Source organism: Diabrotica undecimpunctata, chromosome 1 (genome assembly GCF_040954645.1).
Source record: "Diabrotica undecimpunctata isolate CICGRU chromosome 1, icDiaUnde3, whole genome shotgun sequence".
NCBI lineage: Eukaryota > Metazoa > Arthropoda > Insecta > Coleoptera > Chrysomelidae > Diabrotica > Diabrotica undecimpunctata.
The window spans coordinates 163,235,307-163,248,870 of NC_092803.1; the positions used below are offsets into that span (position 1 = coordinate 163,235,307).

At 31.8% G+C, this 13,564-nt stretch overlaps 1 protein-coding gene across 1 annotated transcript in view; it reads right to left on the minus strand.

Annotated features, from left to right (window-relative positions):
• The window catches only part of osp (myosin phosphatase Rho interacting protein outspread), a 554,907-nt gene that overhangs the window by 190,119 nt on the left and 351,224 nt on the right, over window positions 1-13,564 (minus strand). The window lies entirely within an intron of this gene.

Sequence of the window (13,564 nt, forward strand, 5' to 3'; positions counted from 1 at the left end):
TGCCAGATGTCTACCGCTGTGGAATTTATGTACCGATAGTGGAAATTTTTCAATGATTTTAAACGACCTTTGGTAAGAAACTTTGCCCAAATATTTAAAAATTTATATAATTTGATCACGTTTTTAATTGAATAAATTATTTAAACTAATTTTAATGCGGCTAGAAGGACCAATGAATGAATCTAAGTTCTATAAGAGACATTCACTCATAATTGTTTATTTATATAGGTGCTGGTTTAGTTTTAATATGAAAATAAGTTATATGTAAATTTATCAATTAATATAAATACTATGTGTGTATGTAATCAAATTACGGTACCTGTGATGCTGTGATGGATACTTCTTCTTCTTCCTCAGTGCACTGGGCGATTCGGGAACAAAATCTCACAAGGTCACGTTGTCAGGTTAAAATACTGGAGTGTTTAGCGCGACGATTTATACAGGACTATATCTAAACTAAGATTGAAGTATATGCGTGTCGTCCCGTCGCTTGCTCCCTTAAGAGTAGGGGGGCTGTACAGGTCCGTATTAATTTACGATGACAGAGCATACACACACGTTAAGTAAATAATTAAAAATATAAAAATAAAATAATAAAATTATTACTTAAAAACTGAGAATATGTGGAGGGACGTAACAATAGGACTGGATAGAGCAGATGAAACGTAACCACTGGTACGATCAAATAAGTCTCAAACATACGAAGGCTTTTATACATGAACTTTCGAAGAAGAGATTCATATATCTATTAGATATGAATAGGAATGATTAACGAATTGTCGTAGGTCTCCTAACAGGACACTCTCACTTCAAGGGACACATAAACAAAATCGGACTGACAGAAAATGCGAATTGCAAATTGTGATTACGAGACTTTGATGAATAGACCCTGATTAATAGACTTTGTTAAAAAGGCTGGGCTGAAAGGACAACTTTAACTTAGGCATGAGCTACAATAGACCTCTTAGGTTGAGTGAATGACACTCATATTACGCCTAACCTAACCTACGAATCTGGTCTATAATCGAATTTTTATTACGAAAACCAAATAATTGAAGTGATAGAAGAATTGTATCTATTGCTTCGATTACAGGTTTCAAGTTCTTGAGTAGTACTTTGGGATCTAGATAACTTCAGCCTAAATTCTAAACTATTTTGTGGAGATCAAGCAAAATAAGTTTTCTAGAGGATTAACAAAATTAGAAATGTATCTTATAAGTGTATTGAATAAGAAGGAGGCTATGTTCCACCCCGGTATTAAACAATACTGCAGTTTCTGAAACATATAAGTCCTTTAATATATTGCAGAATAAATAATAAGAAATGTAGGAAATACTTATAATCTACTGCAAAAGTAACACCGTTATATGAGTCATATATCGACACGATTAAAAGTAGTTGATGGCGATGGTGATTATCACGTTTTTAATCTTACGGCTGAATATTTTAGAATATCCAACAAATGAAAACAGTGTCAGCAGTAGAAGCTTTGGAATATTCAACCTTTTTATTACTAGTGACAACGGATTAAAATCAAAGTTATAATTTAAAACAAACTTCATACAGTATATCCATTACAAGTCAAAAACGGCGTTATTGTGTAATAACATGTGATTATTGACCTCGTGTAAAAACAGTTCAATGCAAAAAATGACTAAACTAACTGCTAAACATATCAAATAAATCAAGAACGTAGACTGCAGCGTTTTTAGCTTTAAATCTGAATATTTTAAAACATCTTTATATTGTGCCAGAGACTTAGCTTTGACGTAATTTCTTTCATGTTTTCTGTACAAATATCTAACAAAGCCAGCTTCCTTAAGTATAAGTATTTTCTTATTAAACTCATCAAATAGAGGATGTCCTTTAAGAAATAGTATTCCGAAATGGTACGGTACTGCATATCGTTCTTCAAGAATGTATATAAGCGTTCTTCCATTTGAGTCCAAGTAAAATTTTGGTATTAAGAATTTTATAGGTTTTAGCAAACGTAGGGATACAATATCTTTTTCAAAAGCTACTCTATCTAAACATCTAGTATAACTAAAACAATTTATAATACGACCACTTTTTGTTAGAGATGAATCTATGCGGTTTTGGGATAGTTTAAACACCTGAACATAATTTTCACCTGCCAAACCCATTTTCAAGTTATATTTCAAAACATCATCTTTAGAAGTAATTAACTGATGCGATAAATCTGTCTTCATTATATCGAACATCTTGCTTCTATAAGTAGTGGAAAATAAAAGGCTAAAGAAGATGTACAAAGTTAACAAAAGTTTCAGTGAACCACTTCTTGTATTTACTTGACCACCGCCTCCTAACAGAATCCCTATAATAATTTCGAACACGGATGCATTGTTAGGAGAATGTAACACTAAAAATATTAGTTTGATGATCGTATACAAAGACAAAATGAGTACGCCAAAACAGATCCAAACATTCTTATGGAATTCTCGATAGAAAATCTGCCATTCATTGTTCACAATAATTCTTGGTATAATATATACCGATTTATCTTCTGTAAATGTAATCGTTTTATCAAATTGAGTTGTATCATCGAGGTAAGGCATGAACGAAAAATCATACCTATTTTCTTTAAATTCTGAGTCGGCAACCAAAGGGTTAATCTTGTCTCGGGTTTCTATATAATTAATGTTAAGATGTAAATAGGATGTAATCATGTTGATAAGTTCTATATGAAGCCCTTCAGTAGGACTGATAAGGTAGGGCTCAAAAGGTCTCCACGTTGCATCCAATTTGGTAATTTTATTCAAACTTCTTTGTTTAAAAAAATGATCGGTATTTTTTATCTCTGAACATAACTCCCCAGTAGAAAAACACCAATCAGATGAACACGTATAGACATCTATTTTACCAATAATAATTAATAAGAGTTTACGAAAAAAATATTGGTTAAATATACTCATACTTTGTGTGTCGATTTTGGTTAGGATGAATATAAATTTTGCTCTATTATTAAGAATCATGTTGTTCGAAAGTTTTTGAACAACTGCAGATACGTTTCCAGATATAATGTATAAAGTGGGTTCCAAATGTAGAAACTTTCTAATGGGTTTATTAGTGCTTAAATGAATAACAGGACAATTTAGTTTAATATCTCTATCTATATTAATCAAATAAACGATATCTGTAAGATGTACAGTGTATCTCACAATATTATTAACACAACTTTCAATATCATTACTTTCATGTGTTTCAAGAATTAGTGACGAATTATTGCAGGAACTATGTAAGATTATATAAATCATGCTCATATACAAATGTTTTTGTAAAACGTTCTTCATTGCTTCGTAGTACAGCAAAGAAAATTCCATATCTTAACTAAACATGTTACAAACAAAAACAGAATTAGTAAAACTATACCGACAAATCATCATAAAAACAGCATTAGCTAATAGACATGATACTCTTTATATTGCAAAAAAGCGTGTTTTTATTCAACTTAAATGTTATTGTCATTAAATTTGAATTTGAACAAAAAATTGTCTGGAATGTTTAATGGGATGATTTTAAATTAAAGATATTTATTTTTGTTTCACTCAGACATTTTTTTTTGTTTTTATTTGTATAATTTTTCGTTACTTTGTTTGTAGATATAGAAAATATGAATATGGGTCTGCTTCTGTAATCACCACGAAGGAGTTTTTAAAATCTTCTGTCATATGGAAAAATTGGCGTGTGTTTTTTTTTTATTTCGAAAATATGTGTCTCCACAGTTAATGGTCATTGACACAGGTACAATTTACATTCATGTTTACATGGTTAATACTTTACATTGAGAACAAATTAGTTACAATACATTTTTTATAATACATTTTGTTTTAAATTAAATTGTATAACTTTGTGTTTTTTAAAAAGTTTAATACATTTTCATAGTTGCTGCTGTTTGAGATAAGTATGTCTTTTAGGTTGTTACCAAGATTGTATTTTCTTCTGGCCGCTAGGTAGTGTTGACAGTCAAGAAGTACGTGTGTTACGGAAGTCGTGGTGTTGCAGTACTGGCACAAAATCTGATTACTGGAATTCATTAGGTGTCCATGTGTAAAGCGTGTGTGCCCTATTCACAATCTTCGAATTATATATTTGTCCTTTCTTTTCAATGATGGAAGCTGGAGGTAGAAAATGTTTGGTTGTAGAACGCTTAACTTGGTATTGCTTCTTTTCCAATGATCATTCCAAAGGTCCATTATTTTATGTTTGATTGTTCTTTTTAAATCTGATGATGTTTGAATGTATGTTATTACGTTAAGAGAACATGCTTGTTTTGCTGCTTGATCGGCTTTATCGTTACCTGGAATACCAACGTGTGATGGAACCCACAATATTGTTACTGTAATTCCATTAGTTTGAAGGCGATTACATATACTCTGGATTTCTTGAACTATTGGGTGGATAGAATGTACGTTTCTTATGGACTGCATGGAGGACAGAGAGTCCGTACAGATTGCTATAGTTTTATCATCGTTGAGTGGAGTTTTCACCGCTTGTAGTATTCCATATAGTTCAGCAGTATAAATACTGCAATTTCTGGAGAGTCGAAACAAGTTGACGGTGGTTGTAGTCGTTGTAACAGCACAGCCAACACCTTCTTCAGTCTTAGATGCGTCTGAGTAAAGGATCTTATCGAAGTTGCATTGATGTAGTATTTCATAGAATCTTTGTTTGATAACGGAAGGTGATATTTCATTCTTATTATATTTGGATAATTCGATATTGAAATTTGGAAGTTTACATATCCATGGAGGAGTTTGAGGGACCGTTAAAGGGCTGGTCGACAACAGATTGATATCTAAATAAGGAATTAACATCTGTATAGTGGACGGTACCATTCTAGGAATATTAGTAACTGGTAATTATCTATTACAGATGAGGTTTCTTGTGGGATTTGCTGAAACTCTAGCAAAATAGAACAGTAGAAGTTGTTGTCGTCTCAGATGAAGCGAAGGTTCGAAACATTCTCTATGAATGCTTTCCACCGGACTGGATCGGAATGCTCCTAAACAGAGTCGAAGGGAAGTATTTTGGACTACATTTAGTGAACGTAGTAGTGATTTACTTGATGACATGTAGAGAACACTACCATAGTCAAGTTTGGAGCGAATAAGAGCTCGATATATTTTTAGTAGTGTTTCCTCATCGGCTCCCCAACTATAATGAGCTAGTGATTTAAGAAGATTCATTCTTTGAAGGCAGCTACCCTTAAGTTCTCGAATGTGTGGCCTCCAGGAAAGTTTTTTATCGAAAATAATGCCAAGAAGCTTTATTTGATCTACTACTTGGAGAAAATTTCCATTCAGAGTAATGGTTGGAGATTGCGTGTTTTGTTTTCTGGTAAAATGAATAACTTTGGATTTGGATGGGGAGAAGTTAAGGCCGGATTAACTGGCCCAGTTGTTTATTTTACTTAGCGTGTTTTGTAGTAAAGTATTTGTGCTGGATGTGACCTTTCCATGACAGAATAATATTATGTCGTCAGCATATATTCCGTATTGTACAGGGTCGTTTATGAATGAACTAAAATCGTTAATACTAAGGAGAAATAGTGTGCTGCTTAGGACAGACCCTTGTGGGACACCGTTTGTGGTTGTGTGCTGTGAGGAAGTTTTGCCATTAGTAATTACTTTAAAGGATCGCTCTGTGAGACATTTTTTTATAAACGAATATATATTACCGGACAGCTTATTCTGGTTTAGTTTGTTTAGTATCACAGAAATCGGTATAGAGTCAAAAGCGCTTTCGATGTCAAGGGAGATTGCAATGACTTCATTTTTGTTAGATAGTGCAGTCGCAAATGTTGATTGCAGCAGTATACGGCGTGTGTTTTGTAGATATATTTCATTGTGACTATCATAAATATATATTATTTAAACATTATTAGGTATACCTCTTAAAAATCAATCAGATAAACTGGATGCGCAAATTGTGTTACCTGGATATGATTTTGAAGGATGTTAACCACAGGTAGCGTGCACATACATGTAACAATATTTTGAAAAACATTATTTTATTCATGAAAACTGTGAAAAAGATGGAGTTGTGTCGATTTTCCTTGCCATTGAATGTATATATTTTATAAAACAGGTGAAACATTTAAACCTGTGAATTAATATTTATGGGATAAAACCTTTCATATTAAAAAACAAAAAAAGTTTTTAATCTTTATATTATTAAAAAATAGATATATAGAGAATTAAGTGCAGACACTAACTCAGAAATAGTTGTGATAACTTAAGTCGTCTTTGGTATTACTGTCCTCAACAGCTGGTTCAAGAATGACCTGTTATCAGTTTTTACGTGGGAAGAGACCTGTACAAACCTCGAAACTCATCTGGCGTAATGTTAAACAATTTCATTAAATCATTCTTGTTCTAACTACTGATAAGTAACTGTTTTTTGTAAAGCATGGGTAAATCTTTTGGTTGGTTTGTTGGCCTCCCATTGACGTAAACATAAATTGAGCGGTAGAAGTTGCTATGTTTATACCTGTATTGAATTAGCCTGGTTCTTGCTTGAATTATTTTAATTAAAATACAGAAAACAACCTTTCCAGTTTCGTCTATAGATCTATTTTTAATAAGACAATTTGAAAGTTGCTTCAGATCATAAAAATCTGTGTACTTAAGTTCTGTAATTTTGTAAAGTTTGGAATTTTTTGATTTTCTCGTCGATCAGGCTGTCCGAAAGATATTTAACCAATCGTTCATTGAATACGCAGATACATACGTTTTTAATTTTTCTATCACACTATGCATGGAATCAGCTTCCATGTAACTGTGCCCGTTTTCCAGATATTTACGTTCTATAACGTCAACACGTGAATTATTCAGTGCGTCTATCGAACGGGCTGCCACATGTTGATTTCTGTTTTGTCCTCTACATGTATCAGACCGAAATGCTATTTCAATTACATGTGGAGGCAAATGGGTAATATATTTAAAGAGGCACGTTCCTATCTCTGAACTTCCTCGTTTGCCATTTATTTCAGTCCAGCAATAAGAACTTGCTTCTTGGGATAATTTGTATATAGTCAAATTGTATACATATAATTTTCGAGAGTAATACATTGGGCGAACATCTGAACTTGGTATCTGTAACACAGATTGTAAATCAAACGTTGCACAGGGAGTGTTGTTACACACAAACATAGTGTATAAACTAACAAATTAAATACTACAGCTTTAGCCAAGCATTCTCTAGAAAATAGCTCTTCTTTGAATTTTGAAAATGTACAGATTTTGGAATAAGAACAAAACTACAACAAAAGATGCATATTGGAGACGATTTTCATAAAAAAAAAGATCAAAATTCGATCAATAATAAAACTGATATCAAAGCATTTTCCAATATATTCCAACATAATTATCATAAATAAATTGAGTTGATTTTTAAATACATATTGGTTTAAGATACGACCTTCAACCACTCGTATTTTGCAGATATTTAAGATACGACCCTACCAAGATATGTTGGTTGTTACCTTTCAGGGCATAAGGTTCCCTTTTTCGAGCTGGGAAATTGTACATATTCTTAAAAAATGTAATCCTTTATCATCGACCTAGTCGTCCTAGTCTCTTGATAATTATAATTTTAGTTACTCCAATTATGCAATTTAAGGATCATCTGACCTCATCATGTGGCTAGTTCCAAATACTATATAGACGTTTTTCACGAATGATGATCTGATAGGATCTAAAACGTTCTGAAAATTGATAAATCACTTTGGATAATTTTTAAAAAATTTAACAATAAATAAAATAATAAAATTTTATTTTTTTACAAAAAGGAGCTTTTACTTCATTGTAAGTTTTTTTTTTCAACAATTATGTGTTTTTATTTATAACATACCAACAAACCCAGGAATTAAAAAAGTTTCCATATATATATATATATATATATATATATATATATATATATATATAAGTTCTCGAGAAGAAGCGAGTTGAGAATTCAATATTCGATGTTTCGGCACCCATTTTGGAGCCAATGTCAAGAGGGTTACGGTTCCGTTCCAGTTCGGAGTCCCAATCTGCCTACTCTTCTAACTCGTGACGTATCAGTATCTTGTTCTCCAGATATACGAGAACTGTCAAACGGCACTGAGGTCTCAATCTGCCTACTCCTCAATATCGAGTGACAACCGGTCTTACCCTGTATGTCTGCTTTTATACTCTCAGTATGTGCAAGAATACCGTTCTTATATTTTAAATGGATTACAAAATATAGATACAATTTTTGACAGAAACAAATGTTATGAAATCACATAATCATCAAGTAATCAGATGGAAGTAATCTTGTCATCTTCTGTAAGTTATAGTTTAGTAAAAGGAAAACGAACGTTGGAGTAAGACGAATGCCGTGCCACTAGAATCTGAGAAAGCGGATTCATTTCTCGTCTAACTAAACTGTTACTGCGTTGTTGGCACAGTTGTAAGATCAACTAATTGAGCCTAATACTCAGGTGCCATGAGTTCAAATCCGACCGGGATCAGAATTTGGATAAAAAAATATCTTGTTTGTCGGATCGGTACTCACCTAAAGTAACGCAATCGTTCGTATATAATAATCGATTTTTCTAAAGACAATGAAGCCGACTTTACTTAGTACCAAGGAAATTACTCAATATACTCTTCGACGTATTGATAGCTCAAGATGAAGATAGTCTACAAAGACTGGTCCACAGATTTAACATAAGAGCAAAAGAATTTAATATGACGATGTCATCTCAGAACATTTAAACAACAGTATTTAGCTAAGAACCAACCAGATGTAAAATAAAAATTGATTTGGGATTACACTGTCTAGCTATAGAGACCTGGACAAAGAAGTGAGAGATAAAGTACAAAAAGTAAATAGATTGGCAGGATGCCTTAATAACACTATATGGCGAAACAGACACATTAACACTGAGATGAAGTTAAGAATTTTTAAAGCCAGTGTAAGACCAATAATGACATATGATTCAGAAACAAGACCCGACACAGCCACAACGCAAAGGCTACTGGAAACGGCAGAGATAAGAGTAACGTAAAGTGTGTAAATGAATGGACACAAAATAGAGAGAATTAATGGAATAACCACATAAGCAGAATGGAGGAGACCCGTGTCGTCAGAATAGCAAGAGATAAGTCACCAATCGACAGAAGAAGTATCGGACAACTGCGCAAAAGATGGAGTGACAAGCTTCCATAGAGGTATTAATACGCCAATGAACAAGCAGAATTGCTTATAAAGAGGAAGAAGAAGAAAAAGAAGACTCTCCAACATACACAATATACACACAATAATCTAATTAGCCGCAATAAAATAAAAAAAACGGACTTCATTTGGAAAATTATAAAAATAATACTTACAGTTATGTAGTTGAGTCAAAAGATTCCAAAAAATCTCTACAAATTGTTTGATCTAAGAAAATTGTAGTGTAGGGATCAAAGGATCAGAAAAAAAGGCAGCTATCACGAAAGGCCAGCAAAATATTTGATGTTATATGAGAAAAGTGTAAGAATAATAAAAAATAATTGTTGATACAGCTTTAATTGGTAATTACTATCGTTTTCTCGGTGTTAGTTACCTCCTTAAAAGCAATTTCAATAAAAAACACAAGTAAACTAAAGACCATCCCTATCAGATACACCACAAAAGTAGATTGTAAGGTCTGTAAGTGCAAGTCCGAATATTTTATACCATCTTCTAACTGTGCTAGAGTAATAGCTTTAATGTAAAGTTCTTCGTGCTTCTTGAATAAATATTCCACGACCCCAGCTTCTTTCAAAATTAATATCTTTTTATTAAACTCTTTAAACAAGGGATATCCTTTCCGAAAGACCATCCCAAAATAGTAAGGAATACCGTAAGGTCTCTGAATAATGTAAAGGAGAGATTTTCCGCTGCTGTCCTGATAATACTGTGGAATTAACGATTTAACTGGTTTGACCAGACGTTGCGATATTATGTCCCTTTTAAAGGCTACCCTATCCAAACATGCCGTAAAGTTAAAACAGTTTAAATACCGGCCATTCTTCATTATTTCAATATCCACTGGATCGTTGGACATTTTATATACATCAAGAAACGTATCACCTGGTAAACCTATTTTCAGTTCGTATTTCAAAATATCTTCCTTTGTAGTTATCATTTGGGATGATAGCTCAGTTTTCATAATATCGAACATTTTACTTCTGTATACAGTCGTAAACAACAAACTGAAAAGAGTATAATTGATTATTAATAACTTTAGTGATATTTTATTTGTACTGTATGGACAACAACCTTCTAGTAGTATACCAAAAATAATATTAAATATAGATACATTGTCTCCGTTTGGTATCAATGCAATATACAAGTTAAGTACAACACACAACGACACAATCATTAGAACAAACAGGCACCAGACGGTGATCTTGTACTCTATAAAGAATATTTGCCACGCTCTGCTAACAATTATTCTTGGTATTATATAAGCTGTCTTATCATCTGTAAAAATAACCGTCTTGTCGAATTGTAATGTGTCGTTGGTATATGGCAAAGAACTTAAATCGTACATATTTTCTTTGAATTTGGGTTCAACTTGATATGGATTTAGAAACATAGGCGTCTTAATATAGTTTGTTTCCAAATTCATATTAGATGCAATTATGTTAATTATTTCGATATGGATACCTTCAGTTTGATTCAGAACAAAAGGAGCGTAAGCTGACCACGTTACATCTAGTTTAGTATGTTTGACTAAACTCCGTCTTTTGAAAAATTCTTCAGTACTCTCAATATTTTCACACACGTTTTGTTCTTTATAACACAGGCGCGATGAACACGCAGATAACAGATATAATACATTCCCATTGATATTCAGTAACATAACTTTGTTTAAATAATATCTATTAAAAATGTCTATGTAGTCGGGGCTAGTTACATTTATTATTAAAAGATACTTGCCCATAGAGTTAAGTATAGAAAGTTCATAAAGTCGTCTAAAAACTTCTGTAAGATTTCCTGCAATGATGTATACAGTGGGTACTTGTCTAGTGAAAATGTCTAACTTCTGGTTGGTATTACAATAAACCACGGGGTAAGAAATCTGTATATCCGAGTTAATCACATAAATGATATCCTTATGATTTACTGTTAGGTTAAGTAAATGATTTACACACTTTCGTGTATCATCACTATATATTGGTAATATATTAAAAGATTTCATCATGGCGTTACCGAATACCAGGAATAAAATAGGAATCTTCATGCTTACTAGCACCTCTCCGTTGGTGCTTTGTTAAATGAGAATAATTGCGTTTGTAAAGCATATCGAAAAAGACGTAAAAATATACTATTAAACTGTTCATGTATGTAATTGGCATGATTATAATAATGTATTTAACTAATATTGGTTAAAATAAACGACAAAAACCGATTAATCAGGTAATAATATCTCTTTATTTCTATTGCCTTCTTCGTGCACAATCTGATATCATGTTTCTATAATAATTCGAAAAAAGTATCACTTAATTAATTAGACATATTTTATTCCAAAACTTTATATACAAGGAATGTTAGATTACTTAATGGATAAACATAAATGGTGAAAAAATGAGGAATCTTACTATTCTGTAGAGTAAATGTAATAGGTGAAATCTGAATATACAAAGCGATTGATTGATACAGCTTTTGTAAACGATGATAAAATTAAGTTGTAAGCAGTGATAAAATACTTTCAATTAAAAGGAGGGGTACCATAACTTCTCGTAATACACCAATCAAGTTATTAAAAATAAGAATTTTTTTCGTAAACAATATAGACGGGTTTGGCAGTTGAAAAAAATCTCATCTAGGGATTCATCAATTTTTTAGTGGAAATATTTTTAAATAAACAATCAAAACGCCAACCTCATTATTTTGCTCATAACTAAAAAATTTTTCTAGTTGAGATTTGCCGTTAAAGGGCGGCAACTTTTTCGGAAAAAATATACAAAATGAGATATTCTAAATTAAAATAGCTTAATAGACAAAATGTACAACAAAATCAATGTTTTTGAATATTGTTAATTACTTTTTCATTATTAATTAAAATTTACCTAAACTAGAGGGTCTTATGACTGAAAGATTCTTTGATAGATTTTTTGAAAATGAGCTAATTTCTACGGTCGGTCCAGATAATTTGACTAAACTGATCTCATTAAACCGGGGCTTATTTTCTTTGTTAAGACTGTTCACGCCACTATCTATTTTTAGTTTATTTCATGCATTTTTTCCCATGCAGCAACGCAACAGTCTATGCAGATATAATATGTCATAAAATATGTGAAGATACGAGAAGAGTCACTAAAAGCATCTCAAGACGACAGCACACAAAATACAAGAAACAAGATCGGTGATCCAGCATAGCGAGCGGAACATAAGACTTATTAGCGGTCATATATTCATGTATTGTGTTAATTCAAATAAAGTCTTTTTTTCACACGGAGTTTGACTATTTACAATTTACACAAAAAATTTTTATTAAAATCTTAGGATATACAAATATAAAATTGGCAATTTAATTTTATTTTGATGTAGAAGGCTTTATAAAATCTACCAAAGTAGTTTTGGTCTACTCGAAGATTTTTTTTCTCCCACAAAATGTCTTCATAGTAGGCTAATAATTTTTTTATCTATATTGTCTATATTTTCTAAAAATTTTAATCCCTTTTCAATTAAACTGAGGCCTTCAGTCAAGTTTCCAATCGTCATTTGATCCTGTGATTGAACTGGATCCAAACACTCAAGCTCTTCAATGTCTTGTTCTTCCTCATGCATTTTTATGAGGTCACGTATTGTCAGCTCCTGTGGGAATTCAACAGTTTTTCAACGTCATCACTATCAACTTCTAAATTTATTTGATGGGTTATGTGAAGAGTTAGCCGCGTTCTTCAAAAACACAGTTTTAAAATAGAGCGCTCGGTAAAAAATGACATCTTGGGATCTACTGAACTTAATTTACTCTTTGTTTTTTCTGAAACTGGAGTACAACGTTGAAAAAATAACATATAATCGTATTTTCATTGCAAAATTATCCAAACAAATCAACTAATGACTACGGGCTGTACAAATCTATTCTTAATTCACCTTTTTATTATTATTTTTTAATTATTTATTTTAAATATAATTATAGCAAATAAATTTTATTTATAAATGTTATTAAATTTTTATTTATACACAATTTTCCGTAGGTATACTCTTATTAAATTTAAACAAATCAGTTTTTTAGTATTAATAAAATTATTTTTAGAACAAAAAATCCTATATATAAAATTATATTTTAAGAAATTCTAACTTCTTAAATATCTTATATGTGGTTTCGACTTATATGTATATACAGGGTGTTTCATTAAGAATTGTCTATATAGAAACTGCAGATACCTTAGCACAAAATAGGAAGATTTAACCTAACACACTTAAATAAAATATTTCTCCTTACCTAGATACAGAAATACTATTACAAATATTCTAAAATAATTTTAGCGTATTGTTTTAACACTTCAATACTTACAATATCTTGTTCAACAAAAAA